At 47.0% G+C, this 12,551-nt stretch overlaps 1 pseudogene across 1 annotated transcript; it reads left to right on the forward strand.

Annotated features, from left to right (window-relative positions):
* Positions 1-5,850: 5,850 nt before the first annotated feature.
* LOC106574341 (insulin receptor substrate 2-like) lies at positions 5,851-12,315 on the forward strand (annotated as a pseudogene). The gene is made up of 3 exons (XR_014380942.1): positions 5,851-8,826; positions 9,091-9,596; positions 11,833-12,315. The product of XR_014380942.1 is annotated as an insulin receptor substrate 2-like (transcript).
* Positions 12,316-12,551: the final 236 nt, after the last annotated feature.

Below are 12,551 nucleotides of genomic sequence, written 5' to 3' on the forward strand. Positions count from 1 at the left end.
AGAAATGTGATGGAGTGTTGGCTCCCAAGTGGCGCAGCAGTCTATGGCACTGCATCTCAGTGCTGGAGGCGTCACTACAGACCCTGGTTTGATCCTGGGCTGTATCACATCTGGCCGTGATCTGGAGTCCCATAGTACGGCGCACAATTGGCCCAGTGTCGTCTGGGTTAGGGGAGGGTTTGGCCGGGGTTGTAAAATAAGAATCTGTTCTTAACTGACTTGCCTAGTTAAATAAAATACAAATATCAGATCACCTGGCCTCCACAATCACCCGACCTCAACCCAATTGAGATGGTTTGGGATGAGTTGGACCGCAGAGTGAAGGAAAAGCAGCCAACAAGTGCTGTTGGAAAAGCATTCCAGGTGAAGCTGGTTGAGAGAACGCCAAGAGTGTGCAAAGCTGACATCAAGGCAAACGGTGCTAACTTTTAAGAACCTAAAATATAAAATATATTTTGATTTGTTTAACACTTTTTTGGTTAGTACATGATTCCATATGTGTTATTTCATAGTTTTTTTCTACAGTGTAGAAAATAGTAAAAATAAAGAAAAATCCAACCAAACTTTTGATTGGTACTGTATATGGAAAGAACACGTGAATAAAGAGGGTGAGGGGGTTGAACGAAGGACAAAAACAAAGAAACAAATTCATTTGCTAGACTAGACAAAAATATATATTTGAATCATAAAACAGTATATGGAGAGAACACGTGAATATAGAGGGTGAGGGATTTGAACGAGCGTTTGGGGGTGGGAGTGCCAACAGGTACAGGACTAGTAAAATACCATAGCACTACTTTTGTGGAAAAGTTTTTGATTATAGAGGGGGTTGAAGGAGGGACATAAAAAAAAAACAGAAACAGAAAAACATTACCATTCAAGAGAGCAAAACAGGGTAAGAGAGCATTGAGGGAGCGAGGGAGAGAGTGCGTACATTCTGTTTCTTCTGGAACACTGCACTATACAGTGAGCGATGTGCGTTCTCTGTAAACATGTATGTATTTACAGCTTGCTGTGAGTCAGCATTTACTTTTTTACCCCTTTTTCTCCCCAGTTGGTAATTACAGTCTTGTCCCATTGCTGCAACTCCCGTAAGGGCTCAGGAGAGGCAAAGGTCGAGAGCCATGCGTCACGACCCCGCCAAACCACACTGCTTCTTGACACACTGCTCACCTAACCCGGAAGCCAGCTGCACCAATGTTTCAACTGGCAACCGTGTCAGAGTGCATGCGCGTGGCCTGCCCCAGGAGTCGCTAAAGCATGAGGGGACAAGGTCATCCCGGCCTGCCAAACCCTCCCCTAACCCGGACGACGCTGGGCCAATTGTTCGACGCCTCATCGAACGCGGATCTGTAGTGACACCTCAAGCACTGCAGTGCCTTAGACCGCTGCGCCACTCAGGAGGCCCAAGGTTGACTTTTTCAGTTTGTGGATTTAAACAATTTCCTAAATAACCAATTCAAATGGTTTAAGTCACTGTTAATGGTTAATAACAACAACAATTGCCACCAAAAACAATTACACAAAACTGTGTTTTCTGTTTGTCTCAGAAAAAAGGCCAAGCCAGGCCAGGTTTCACTTGGTGATTACCAGTATCGTAGCTATAAGCCCTCTCCTCAGTACAATATGTTTTTTTGTCTGATAAGAGGTGGTGGTTAGTGCCAAGAACACATGTTGTGGTCAAGCTTAAACCTCTGAATCAACACTTTAATCGAAAACAGAAAAATAGGCAATGGTCAAACGTCACAAGGATCACAAACACAATACCATAAACAATAACACCCGAGAACAACACTTATTAGACACCCCTGGGGATTGTTTTTAATCTGTTCTGATGTGTGGGTGGGGGGGTACCCCATTGGTGGGGTTAGAAATACAATAGCCAGATGCTCTATAAGGGGGGTGGGGGATATTGATCTTGATCTACTGCTCTTCTCTGTGTCACGGAGGCTCTCCGCACTGCTAAAGCTAACACTCTCTCCTCTGCTCTCATCCTTCTAGACCTATCTGCTGCCTTTGATACTGTGAACCATCAGATCCTCCTCTCCACCCTCTCCGAGTTGGGCATCTCCGGCGCGGCCCACGCTTGGATTGCGTCCTACCTGACAGGTCGCTCCTACCAGGTGGCGTGGCGAGAATCTGTCTCCGCACCATGCGCACTCACCACTGGTGTCCCCCAGGGCTCTGTTCTAGGCCCTCTCCTATTCTCGCTATACACCAAGTCACTTGGCTCTGTCATATCCTCACATGGTCTCTCCTATCATTGCTATGCAGACGACACACAATTAATCTTCTCCTTTCCCCCTTCTGATAACCAGGCGGCGAATCGCATCTCTGCATGTCTGTCAGACATATCAGTGTGGATGACGGATCACCAGCTCAAGCTGAACCTCGGCAAGACGGAGCTGCTCTTCCTCCCGGGGAAGGACTGCCCGTTCCATGATCTCGCCATCACGGTTGACAACTCCCTTGTGTCCTCCTCCCAGAGTGCTAAGAACCTTGGCGTGATCCTGGACAACACCCTGTCGTTCTCCACTAACATCAAGGCGGTGACCCGATCCTGTAGGTTCATGCTCTACAACATTCGCAGAGTACGACCCTGCCTCACACAGGAAGCGGCGCAGGTCCTAATCCAGGCACTTGTCATCTCCCGTCTGGATTACTGCAACTCGCTGTTGGCTGGGCTCCCTGCCTGTGCCATTAAACCCCTACAACTCATCCAGAACGCCGCAGCCCGTCTGGTGTTCAACCTTCCCAAGTTCTCTCACGTCACCCCGCTCCTCCGCTCTCTCCACTGGCTTCCAGTTGAAGCTCGCATCCGCTACAAGACCAGGGTGATTGCCTACGGAGCTGTGAAGGGAACGGCACCTCCATACCTAAGGGGCTCTGATCAGGCCCTACACCCAAACAAGGGCACTGCGTTCATCCACCTCTGGCCTGCTGGCCCCCCTACCTCTGAGGAAGCACAGTTCCCGCTCAGCCCAGTCAAAACTGTTCGCTGCTCTGGCACCCCAATGGTGGAACAAGCTCCCTCACGACGTCAGGACAGCGGAGTCAATCACCACCTTCCGGAGACACCTGAAACCCCACCTCTTTAAGGAATACCTAGGATAGGATAAAGTAATCCTTCTAACCCCCCCCCCCCCCCCCTTAAAAGATTTAGATGCACTATTGTAAAGTGGTTGTTCCACTGGATATCATAAGGTGAATGTACCACTTTGTAAGTCTGCTAAATGACTTAAATGTAATGTAAATGTAATATTGGCTGAATAGAATGGCAGCATTCTACAGTAGCCTCACCCCCACCCAGCTTGGCACCACCGATTGGGGGATTTTTTTATTTTTTTTTAAGATTATGAAACCAATCAGGGCAGCTAAGCCTGGGGGACAGGGGGGTTAAATGGGGTGTTGAGTGGGGTTTCATATGACTGTTAGAGGGTTGGGGGTGGAGGGAGGCTGTGACATTAAAGTTCAGAGAGCAGGACAAGTCAAATTAAAGGTAGGTAGTATTTAGCATTGTGGCCCACAATTGGCAGGATGATCCAAGAGTTGGCAAATATTTGCTCCCCTGCTTATTGTAAAGACACTAATGCTGCTTTTCGACTGTAACACCAGTGATACTCTAGTGTTTACACCCTTATGTTATACTAGGGAAATTGTGTTTCCATAGCTAGGGCTGACAGTGTAGACTTGTGAAGAGCATAGCCCAAAAGCCAGCAGATGTTGATATTGAGTCATTTCATTTTACCGTCCAAAGGGAGAGCATGTAGCTGGCAATACACTCATATCCACCGTGGACCGGTTCGTACATAATACATTCTCCATTCAGGCTGAAAAGGAATCGATTTCCTCCTTAACTCTATTTAATGGCGAGAATGCAGACAAAAAAGGTTGGAAAAATCCATACTTTCTTTATGAAACACTATTTTCTACCACCATGCTAGAGTGGCTAATGCTACTTCCTGATGTTGCGCCCTGCGTTCAGCCAGGGGTAATCAACACGCTGCTGCAACCTGATTGGCTGAATGCTATACGCAACATCCGAGACTAGCATTCCTAGGCATTAGCCACTCTAGCATGGGTGTGGAAAATTGTGTTTCATAAAGAAAGTATGCATATTTTCCCCGTTTATTTTCTTGCCTTCTCACCATACAATTTAGTTAAGGAGGAAACCCTTTGCAGCCTGAATGGAGAATGTTTTCTGTACAAACCAGTCCACGGGGGTACGAATGTATAGCCGGCTGCATGCACTCCCTTTGGACGGTAAGAAGAAACAACTCAATATCGTCATCTGCCAGCCTTTGGGCGCAGATGGAGCAGAATCAACAACCTCTGCATAATCAAAACCGTTGCTTTGTGAGAAGATGTTGAACTTCACAGTTAGCCATTGTTATGTAAAGGACAGCTGAAAAGTACCAGTGGCCCCAAGTGAGAGCAGGTCCCCTGGAGCCATGGCCCAGTGAGATATGGATGCCAGCCCGCATAGATGGAAACAGAAAAGTCTGAGCCTTTTGTGTAAAACACTGGGGTAAATTGCACCATAAGACAAATCAATAAAGCAGTAGCTTTACAAACAGGTGTTTTTCTATGCAGGGACCATGAGCTTAGGTTAGCCTATATTAAGCACTTGTTTTACAGCACAATGAATAACAAGTGTGTTGATGATGCATAGCCTACACACCAAATGGGAGTAGGGGGTATAATTTATCCATGACTGAGAATGTTGTGTTAACTGAGGTCACCTGTGCATGCAGATTTGTATTTTAGAGAAAACAGAATAGGGATAAGGGGCCAATTAAGTCAATGAAATGAAATAAATTGTATTAAATCTAGTCGAGTTGCTCCAGTAGGCCTATATGTAACATCCCCAGACTGGAAGAGTCTGGTGAGACTATTACTATTTTTCACGCGAGAAAAAAAGTTATTATATCTAAAATGGCCAGACGGTGGCAGCATTTCAGGCTTTTACGCGCAATAGAAGCTAAGCTCACGACGCACCAAGTAAATAGAACCCCGAAAAACACACCTCTCATCCATGTCATCACTATCACGATTTAAATACCCATACTCCAACCTAAATGTGATTCCCACAGTATGACAAGCGATTTAAATGATTTTGTTGAAAAACTATCTATGTGCATGTGTGCATAAAAACACAATTATCACAGTTCCATCTGGGAGATAAAATGCTTTAAATTGCAGGCTTGTTGATGAACCATGAGTAGAAAGAAGATAGAGGTCGGATACGCAGTTCACTGCTGGACAGGGAGAGGGATACCCAAACCGCAAAATATATCATAACGCACGGTTATTTAAAAGTAGGGCGATGCTTATTAAGCAATTGAGGCGCTCCATGACATGCACTGCGGTGTCACAACAATACGAATAGTGCTCAGCTACATATTGTGCATTTGATAAAGAATAAACATTCACAGTTTCCCACACTATACAGGGTAGGCCTATTGTATTTCCACAGCAAAAAAAACTAAAACAAATGTAATCCTCTATATTATGCACCGATTCTGAAGGCTATGCCCGTCTCTACCAAAATGATCAGAGTGCAATACAAGAGGCAACACCTAGCCTATTTCGGCTATGTAGAACGCCTGCATTTGGACACTTACTCGGTTATTACATCGTTACAATGTAGCGGAAGGAGGCGTTAATTGGATATTTTGATACATTTACCCTACGTTACAGTGATATCTGCTGTACTATAAGGAAAGGAAAAACGGGTAATATATGAGGCGGGTTTAAAAGAACGAGAAGGGAAGGATATGGCTGCTGTGAGTCGGGTCCCGTTTACCAGCTGTTCGTTCATTCCACCAATGAGTTGGGCAGAATTGGCTAGATTGACAGGCACGTCTTTCCAAGGTTGCGCCGCCTTTTATGACTGTAGTTTTCTTCTACTTTTTACTGCAAGCCAGAACTGGATGTAATAACGTCACATGTTGTTTTTCTCACTAGCACATTCACGGTGGTGTTATTTGGTGCTTAACTGTTGCAGACAGCGGGTGGGAATACCTGTGTCGGGTAATGGAATAAGTAAAGCGGATTTACATTCGTTTTTTCGGTGCTTTGGAAAATAGCTCAAACAACTTCTCTAAAAGTAAGTGAAGCGTGCGCATCAGAATGGCGAGTCCTCCAACGAGTGGAGGACAGATGTTGTCTAATGTGACCAATAATAGTAATAACATTAAGAAATGTGGATATCTAAAGAAACAGAAGCATGGACACAGACGTTTTTTCGTGTTGAGAGAACCCAACGAGAGCTTTCCTGCCCGGCTGGAATACTACGAGAGCGAGAAGAAGTGGAAAAACAAGTCGGCTGCTAAAAGGGTGATACTGCTGAACTCATGTCTTTGCATAAACAAGCGAGCTGACTCTAAGCACAAACACCTCATCGCCTTTTACACCAAGGACGAATACTTTGCAGTGGCAGCCGAAAACGAGCAGGAGCAGGAGAGCTGGTTTCGAGTGTTGTCGGATATGATCGAAGAGGGGAAAGTCAATGACAGTCCCGCGTCTAATTCCACCTCTCTTTTCTGTTTCGAGGAGGCGAATTACGGTGTGATCGCCAACCACTGCCTTTCACAAGGAGGTATGGCAAGTGAATTTGAAGTCCAGAGGACTGGGTCAAACAAAACATTTGATAGGGGTGTTTAGGCTGTGCTTATCCAGTCGGACTATCAGCTTTGTGAAACTGAACTCGGAGGTTGCGGCTGTCAGTTTACAGCTCATGAATATCCGGAGATGCGGCCACTCTGACAGCTTTTTCTTCATCGAGGTTGGTAGGTCGGCTGTCACTGGCTCCGGTGAGCTCTGGATGCAGGCTGACGACTCGGTGGTTGCGCAAAACATCCACGAAACCATCCTGGAGGCGATGAAAGCCATGAAAGAGCTGTCAGAATTCAGACCTCGCAGTAAGAGTCAGTCGGCTAGAACCAACCCCATTTCAGTGCCCACAAGACGCAATTTGAATAATCTTCCCCCAAGTCAGACAGGGTTGGTGAGGAGGTCGAGAACAAACAGCATAGTGGCCACATCCCCAATGAGCAAGTTCACATCCTGTCGGATAAGGACTGCTAATGGGGGGGATGGCAGCATGGTCAGGCCAGTGTCTATGTCAATATCTATGAGCGGGAGTCCCACCAGTCCCCTCTCCAACCGGATCCCCCTGAGCCGGTCCAATACGCTCTCTAGCGGACGCATCTGCCGGATACTGGAGTCCAGCCTCCAGCACAGCCGCTCCTTGCCCGTCTCCAACTCCCCCCCCTCAGTCTGCAGTTCCATCTGCCTCTCTCCCATGAGTGGGACCCTCCCCACCCCTGATGCGGTCCACCGCCCCTTCAGCTTCAGCGCCTCCATCTCAGGCTCCCTCAGTGACGCAAGCTTCATGCTATGCGAAGAGTACAGCTCCAGCCCAGGCGACACCTCCAGGCTACTACCCCTCACCAGGAGTGACACCCACGACTCCCTTTCCAGCACTCCCCCCTCCTGGGAGGCCAACGACCTGTGTGGCTACATGATTATGGACAGGACGAATGACCAACAGCGGGCGTGCCAGGAGGAGGGCCTGACATCGGAGAAGGCGTACAGGAAGAGGACATACTCTCTCACCACACCACGCCAACAGAGGGTGCCCGCCCAGCTGTCGTCTGCCTCGTTGGATGAGTACACCCTATTGTGGGCTGCCCACGACACCAACAGCGGCCACCACTCCAGGAACAGCTCCATCTCCGCCTCCCCAAAGGTGTTCTACCCCGAATCCAATGGTAACCAAGGAGGGGACGATGGCTATATGCCTATGATGACAGCGCCGCCCAGGGGAAACAACAGCAAGGCAGACGCTTACATGCCCATGAGCCCCATGTGTGTCTCGGCTCCCAAGCAGATCATCAAACCCTGGGCCCAAATCCACCAGGACGGGGGCGGCTACCGGATCAACTCACCCAGCAGCGGAGGCTCCTTGGAGGACAGCGGCTACATGAGGATGTGGTGCAGCTCCAAGTCGTCCATTGAAATCCCTGACAGCCGCTCGACTTACATGAACATGTCCCCTAGCAACGCTGCTTACACCACCTCGCAGACCCCCCCGGACTACTTCCTGGAGCAGCTTCCGGGTGGTGAGCCTTCCATCTACTCCGCAGACTCCCTGCCGTGCCCCACCAAACTCCACCAGACTTCCAAGGAGGTGGGGGACACTGATGACTAGTACATCCTGATGAGCCCCCAAGGCCATCAGTCGCTAGGTGGGGAGTCAGACGACTACTACTCAGTGATGACCAATGCGGCCACGCTCAACTCCTCGGTGCCCTCGGCCATCAGACAGAGCTGGGGGACTGAGAGCCTGACGTCCTACCAGGGGAGGATGGGACAACCCAACCGGCTGTCTCTCGACAGCTTTAGGATCCTGCCCAGCATGAACGAGCACCTCTTGCCCGGGGAACCCAGGAGCCCGGGCGAGTATATCAACATAGACTTCAGTGAGAGCACCAAGTACTCCTCCCCGTCAGCATCCAATGAGAGCCAGGGGTCGTCTCTGGGCTCCATCGGCAGCCAGCCGAGTTCCCCTCTCTCCGACTACGTGAACCTGCACCACATCGTCTCGCACTCACCCAAGGCTGGAGACACCCCTGCCGGGCGGTTGGACACGGTCCCTGAGTCATCCCTGTGCCCTTGTCTGGATGGGGAGGGAGTGTACCATCTCCGATCGAAGAGGGATTCCAAGTGCCCCCAGAGAGGCAAGGATGAGTACACCGAGATGACATTTGGACTTGGAATGGCCAACATTCCTCACCAGTTCGTCCCTCAGACCTCAGCAAGGTACACTCAAGACTAGCCATAATGTCAGTTATAAATACGTTATTCAGCAACGTTATTTGGCTCGTTATAGAAAAGCATCTCAAACTATGAATAGGATTAATAGATTCCCCTGGCACGGCAGGCACTTTGTTGTGTTTGTAAGTGTATTGAGTTCAAGTGGATTGAGTTCATGATAAGTATAAAATATTTTCTATATCACATCTATGGATGTTTTGTAATAGACCATGTATTGTAATGCATATTAACTCTGTTTATTATCTTCAGCCCCAGTGCCAGAGAGAAGAGGCTATCCCTGGGTGAGAAGGGCCTCCCGGTGGGCATTGGGGTGTTCCTCCTTGGCGCCGTCAACCCCCTGGATCCTGACAAGGCCGCCAAGGTGATCCGGGCCGACCCTCATGGGCGCAGGCGGCACAGCTCCGAAACCTTCTCCTCTACGGCTACCGTCACCCCTGTGTTCCCCTCGTTCGCCCATGGGAATGCCAAACACCACAGCTCGGTGGATAACCTGTCGGTGCGGAGCAGTGAGGGCTCAGACGAGGAATGTGACAGCCCCATGAGTAGAGAGACCTCTGCGGGCTTCCAGAATGGACTGAACTATATTGCCCTGAACCTAATGGAGAACAGGGACAGGGACCTGGAGGGACCTTGTTGCGAAGACCTGCCCACGGTCAGCTTTAAGCCGGCCACCAGCTGCAAGGGAGCCCTCCATGGATTACACGTCGCGCCATACGTCTGTTTGGGGTTCAAGGAGGCGGCAACCACTGTCACAGGTGTGTGTGTGTGTGCGTGTGTGCGTGTGTGTGTGCGTGTGTGCGTGTGTGTGTGTGTGTGTGTGTGTGTGTGTGGTTTTAGCTGCCCATTTTATGGCTGGTCAGAGTTTGTAAAGGTAGGGTTAGAGGTCTGCAGTGGTCATATACTTATGGCAATGTTGCTGAAAACAACTTTGTCCATTCTTTATGTGAAGAAACATGATGATAATTAAATCAACACATTTTTAGACATGGGAGAAAATCATTTAAATGCTTGTTGACTGGCTGCCTTAGAGACTATGCTTTGATGGCATGTTTGGGGTGAAAAATGTGTCCAACTCTATGGTGATCATGGACATTTTAGTTTATGGCTTCACTCATTTATACTGGAGGGTGCTGTCACTGTCAACAACAATAAGGGGATTTATATTGCATGAGAGGAAAACCTGAATGGAGGACTGGCAATGAGTTAAAAATGAATGTTATTTCAGTTAGTACAGCATAGGCCCCCTCCTACTACTGTTCAGCTTGCTATTCTGCCATGTGTATTGCGATAGACGAGATAATGAAAAACACATGAGGGGGAAAAACATATTTCGAAATGGACACGTTGAGATTATTTGCTGTGGCGCCCTTGAATTTCGAATGTTTACCACCGAAGATACGTAGGTGGTACATGAATTCAAAACGGACCTGCTGCGTGACGAATGTTGGACTTTTGAAACCACTGAAGTAAACAAGTGGTGGGTGGGTACGTAGGCACCGTGACACTGCAGGACAAAATTGATTTTGGGAACCAGCCATTTTATAAAACAAGTGAGAAGTGTTTATTCTCTGTCATACTAATTATATTAGAAAAGACACACGAGCGAATATGGTTGATCGATTTACACACTGAAATTACGCACAGTGCGCAGGCGGAGTGTATACATGGACAGTGAAGAACGAAGGGTCTAAATACTGTCAATATAGATTAATGTCGATTATAATGGCTTGTTTACATTAAACTTACATTGATCTCCTATTGACAAGCACGTTTTAATAGCAATTATCATTGCATTACATGTTTAATACATCACCTTTAGGCTTGGGCGGTATACCATATACCAGGGTATTTGTAAATAGCCACAGGATGGTTTTTCAATACCGTTAATACTGTTTAAACAATTTCTTTGAATTTAAAAAAAAATAAATGTTAATATTTGAAGCAACTTTTTAAGTAAATACCTGCAGTCAACTTGTGCAATACGTTAGGAGATAAAGAACATTGCATTCTTAATTTCATAAGCTACATTATTATGAAGCTTATGGTAGTCCCCAGTCACGTGACATGTGGTGTTTCATCACAAGTATAGAGTCATAACAATGTGAACAAGTGTAAGCATCTTCTGACAGGTGGTTGGTTTCATCAGGTCTGTGGCAGCTTTGTGTTCTCGGAAAACCAGATAACCACGGTGGGATCCAGACAGGAGGAGTCTGAATGTAGACGCCTTCTGATACTGTCTGAAGGTCACAACACTCAAAACAGGTTTTAACACACACACAGATTACAGTTTATCATAACATCATTTATTAACCCCTTAAAAGGTATAAGGCCTTGGTTTAACCTTCTTCAGTACCACACATGCGGAGATCATCCATTCACCTACTCTGCATCTCACAAAGACACAGAGGTTGGAACCAAAAATCGCAAATATGAACTTATCAGAACAAAGGACAGATTTCCATCAGTCTAATGTCCATTGCTCATGTTTCTTGACCCCAGCAAGTCCCTTCTTCTTATTGGTGTCCTTTGGTAGTGGATTCTTTGCAGTAATTCAACCATGAAGGCCTGATTCACGTAGTCTCCTCTGAACAGTTGATGTTGATGTGTCTGTTACTTGAACTCTGAAGCATTTATTTGGGCTGCAATCTGAGGTGCAGTTAACTCTAATGAACGTATCCTCTGCAGCAGAGGTAACTCTGGGTCTTCCTTTCCTGTGGCGGTCCTCATGAGAGCCAGTTTCATTATAGCTCTTGATGTTTTTTGCGACTGCACTTGAAGAAACTTTCAAAGTTCTTAATTTTCCGTATTGACTGACCTTCATGTCTTAAAGTAATGATGGACAGTATTTATGCTGCAGTAGTTTATGTGTCGGGGGGCTAGGGTCAGTCTGTTACATCTGGAGTATTTCTCTTGTCTTATCCGGTGTCCTGTGTGTATTTAAATATGCTCTCTCTAATTCTCTCTTTCTCTCTTTCCGTCTTTCTCTCGGAGGACCTGAGCCCTAGGACCATGCCTCAGGACTACCTGGCATGATGACTCCTTGCTGTCCCCAGTCCACCTGGCCGTGCTGCTGCTCCAGTTTCAACTGTTCTGCCTGCGGCTATGGAACCCTGACCTGTTCACCGGACGTGCTTGTTGCACCCTCGACAACTACTATGATTATTATTATTTGACCATGCTGGTCATTTATGAACATTTTAACATTTTAACATTTTGACCATGTTCTGTTATAATATCCACCCTGCACAGCCAGAAGAGGACTGGCCACCCCTCATAGCCTGGTTCCTCTCTAGGTTTCTTCCTAGGTTTTTGGCCTTTCTAGGGAGTTTTTCCTAGGGAGTTTTTCCTAGCCACCGTGCTTCTTTCACATGCTTTGCTTGCTGTTTGGGGTTTTAGGCTGGGTTTCTGTACAGCACTTTGAGAATATCAGCTGATGTACGAAGGGCTATATAAATAAATTTGATTTTGATTTGATTTGATGGACTGTCGTTTCTCTTTGCTTATTTGAGCTGTTCTTGTCATTATGGGCTATCTTCTGTATACCACCCCTACCTTATCACAACACCACTGATTGGCTCAAAAGCATTAAGAAGGAAAGAAATTCCACAAAATGAACTTTTAACAAGGCACATGTTTTAATTTAAATGCATTCCAGGTGACTACCTCATGAAGCTGGTTGAGAGAATGCCAAGAGTGTGCAAAGCTGTCAT

This window comes from Salmo salar, chromosome 16 (genome assembly GCF_965601325.2).
Source record: "Salmo salar chromosome 16, fSalSal1, whole genome shotgun sequence".
NCBI lineage: Eukaryota > Metazoa > Chordata > Actinopteri > Salmoniformes > Salmonidae > Salmo > Salmo salar.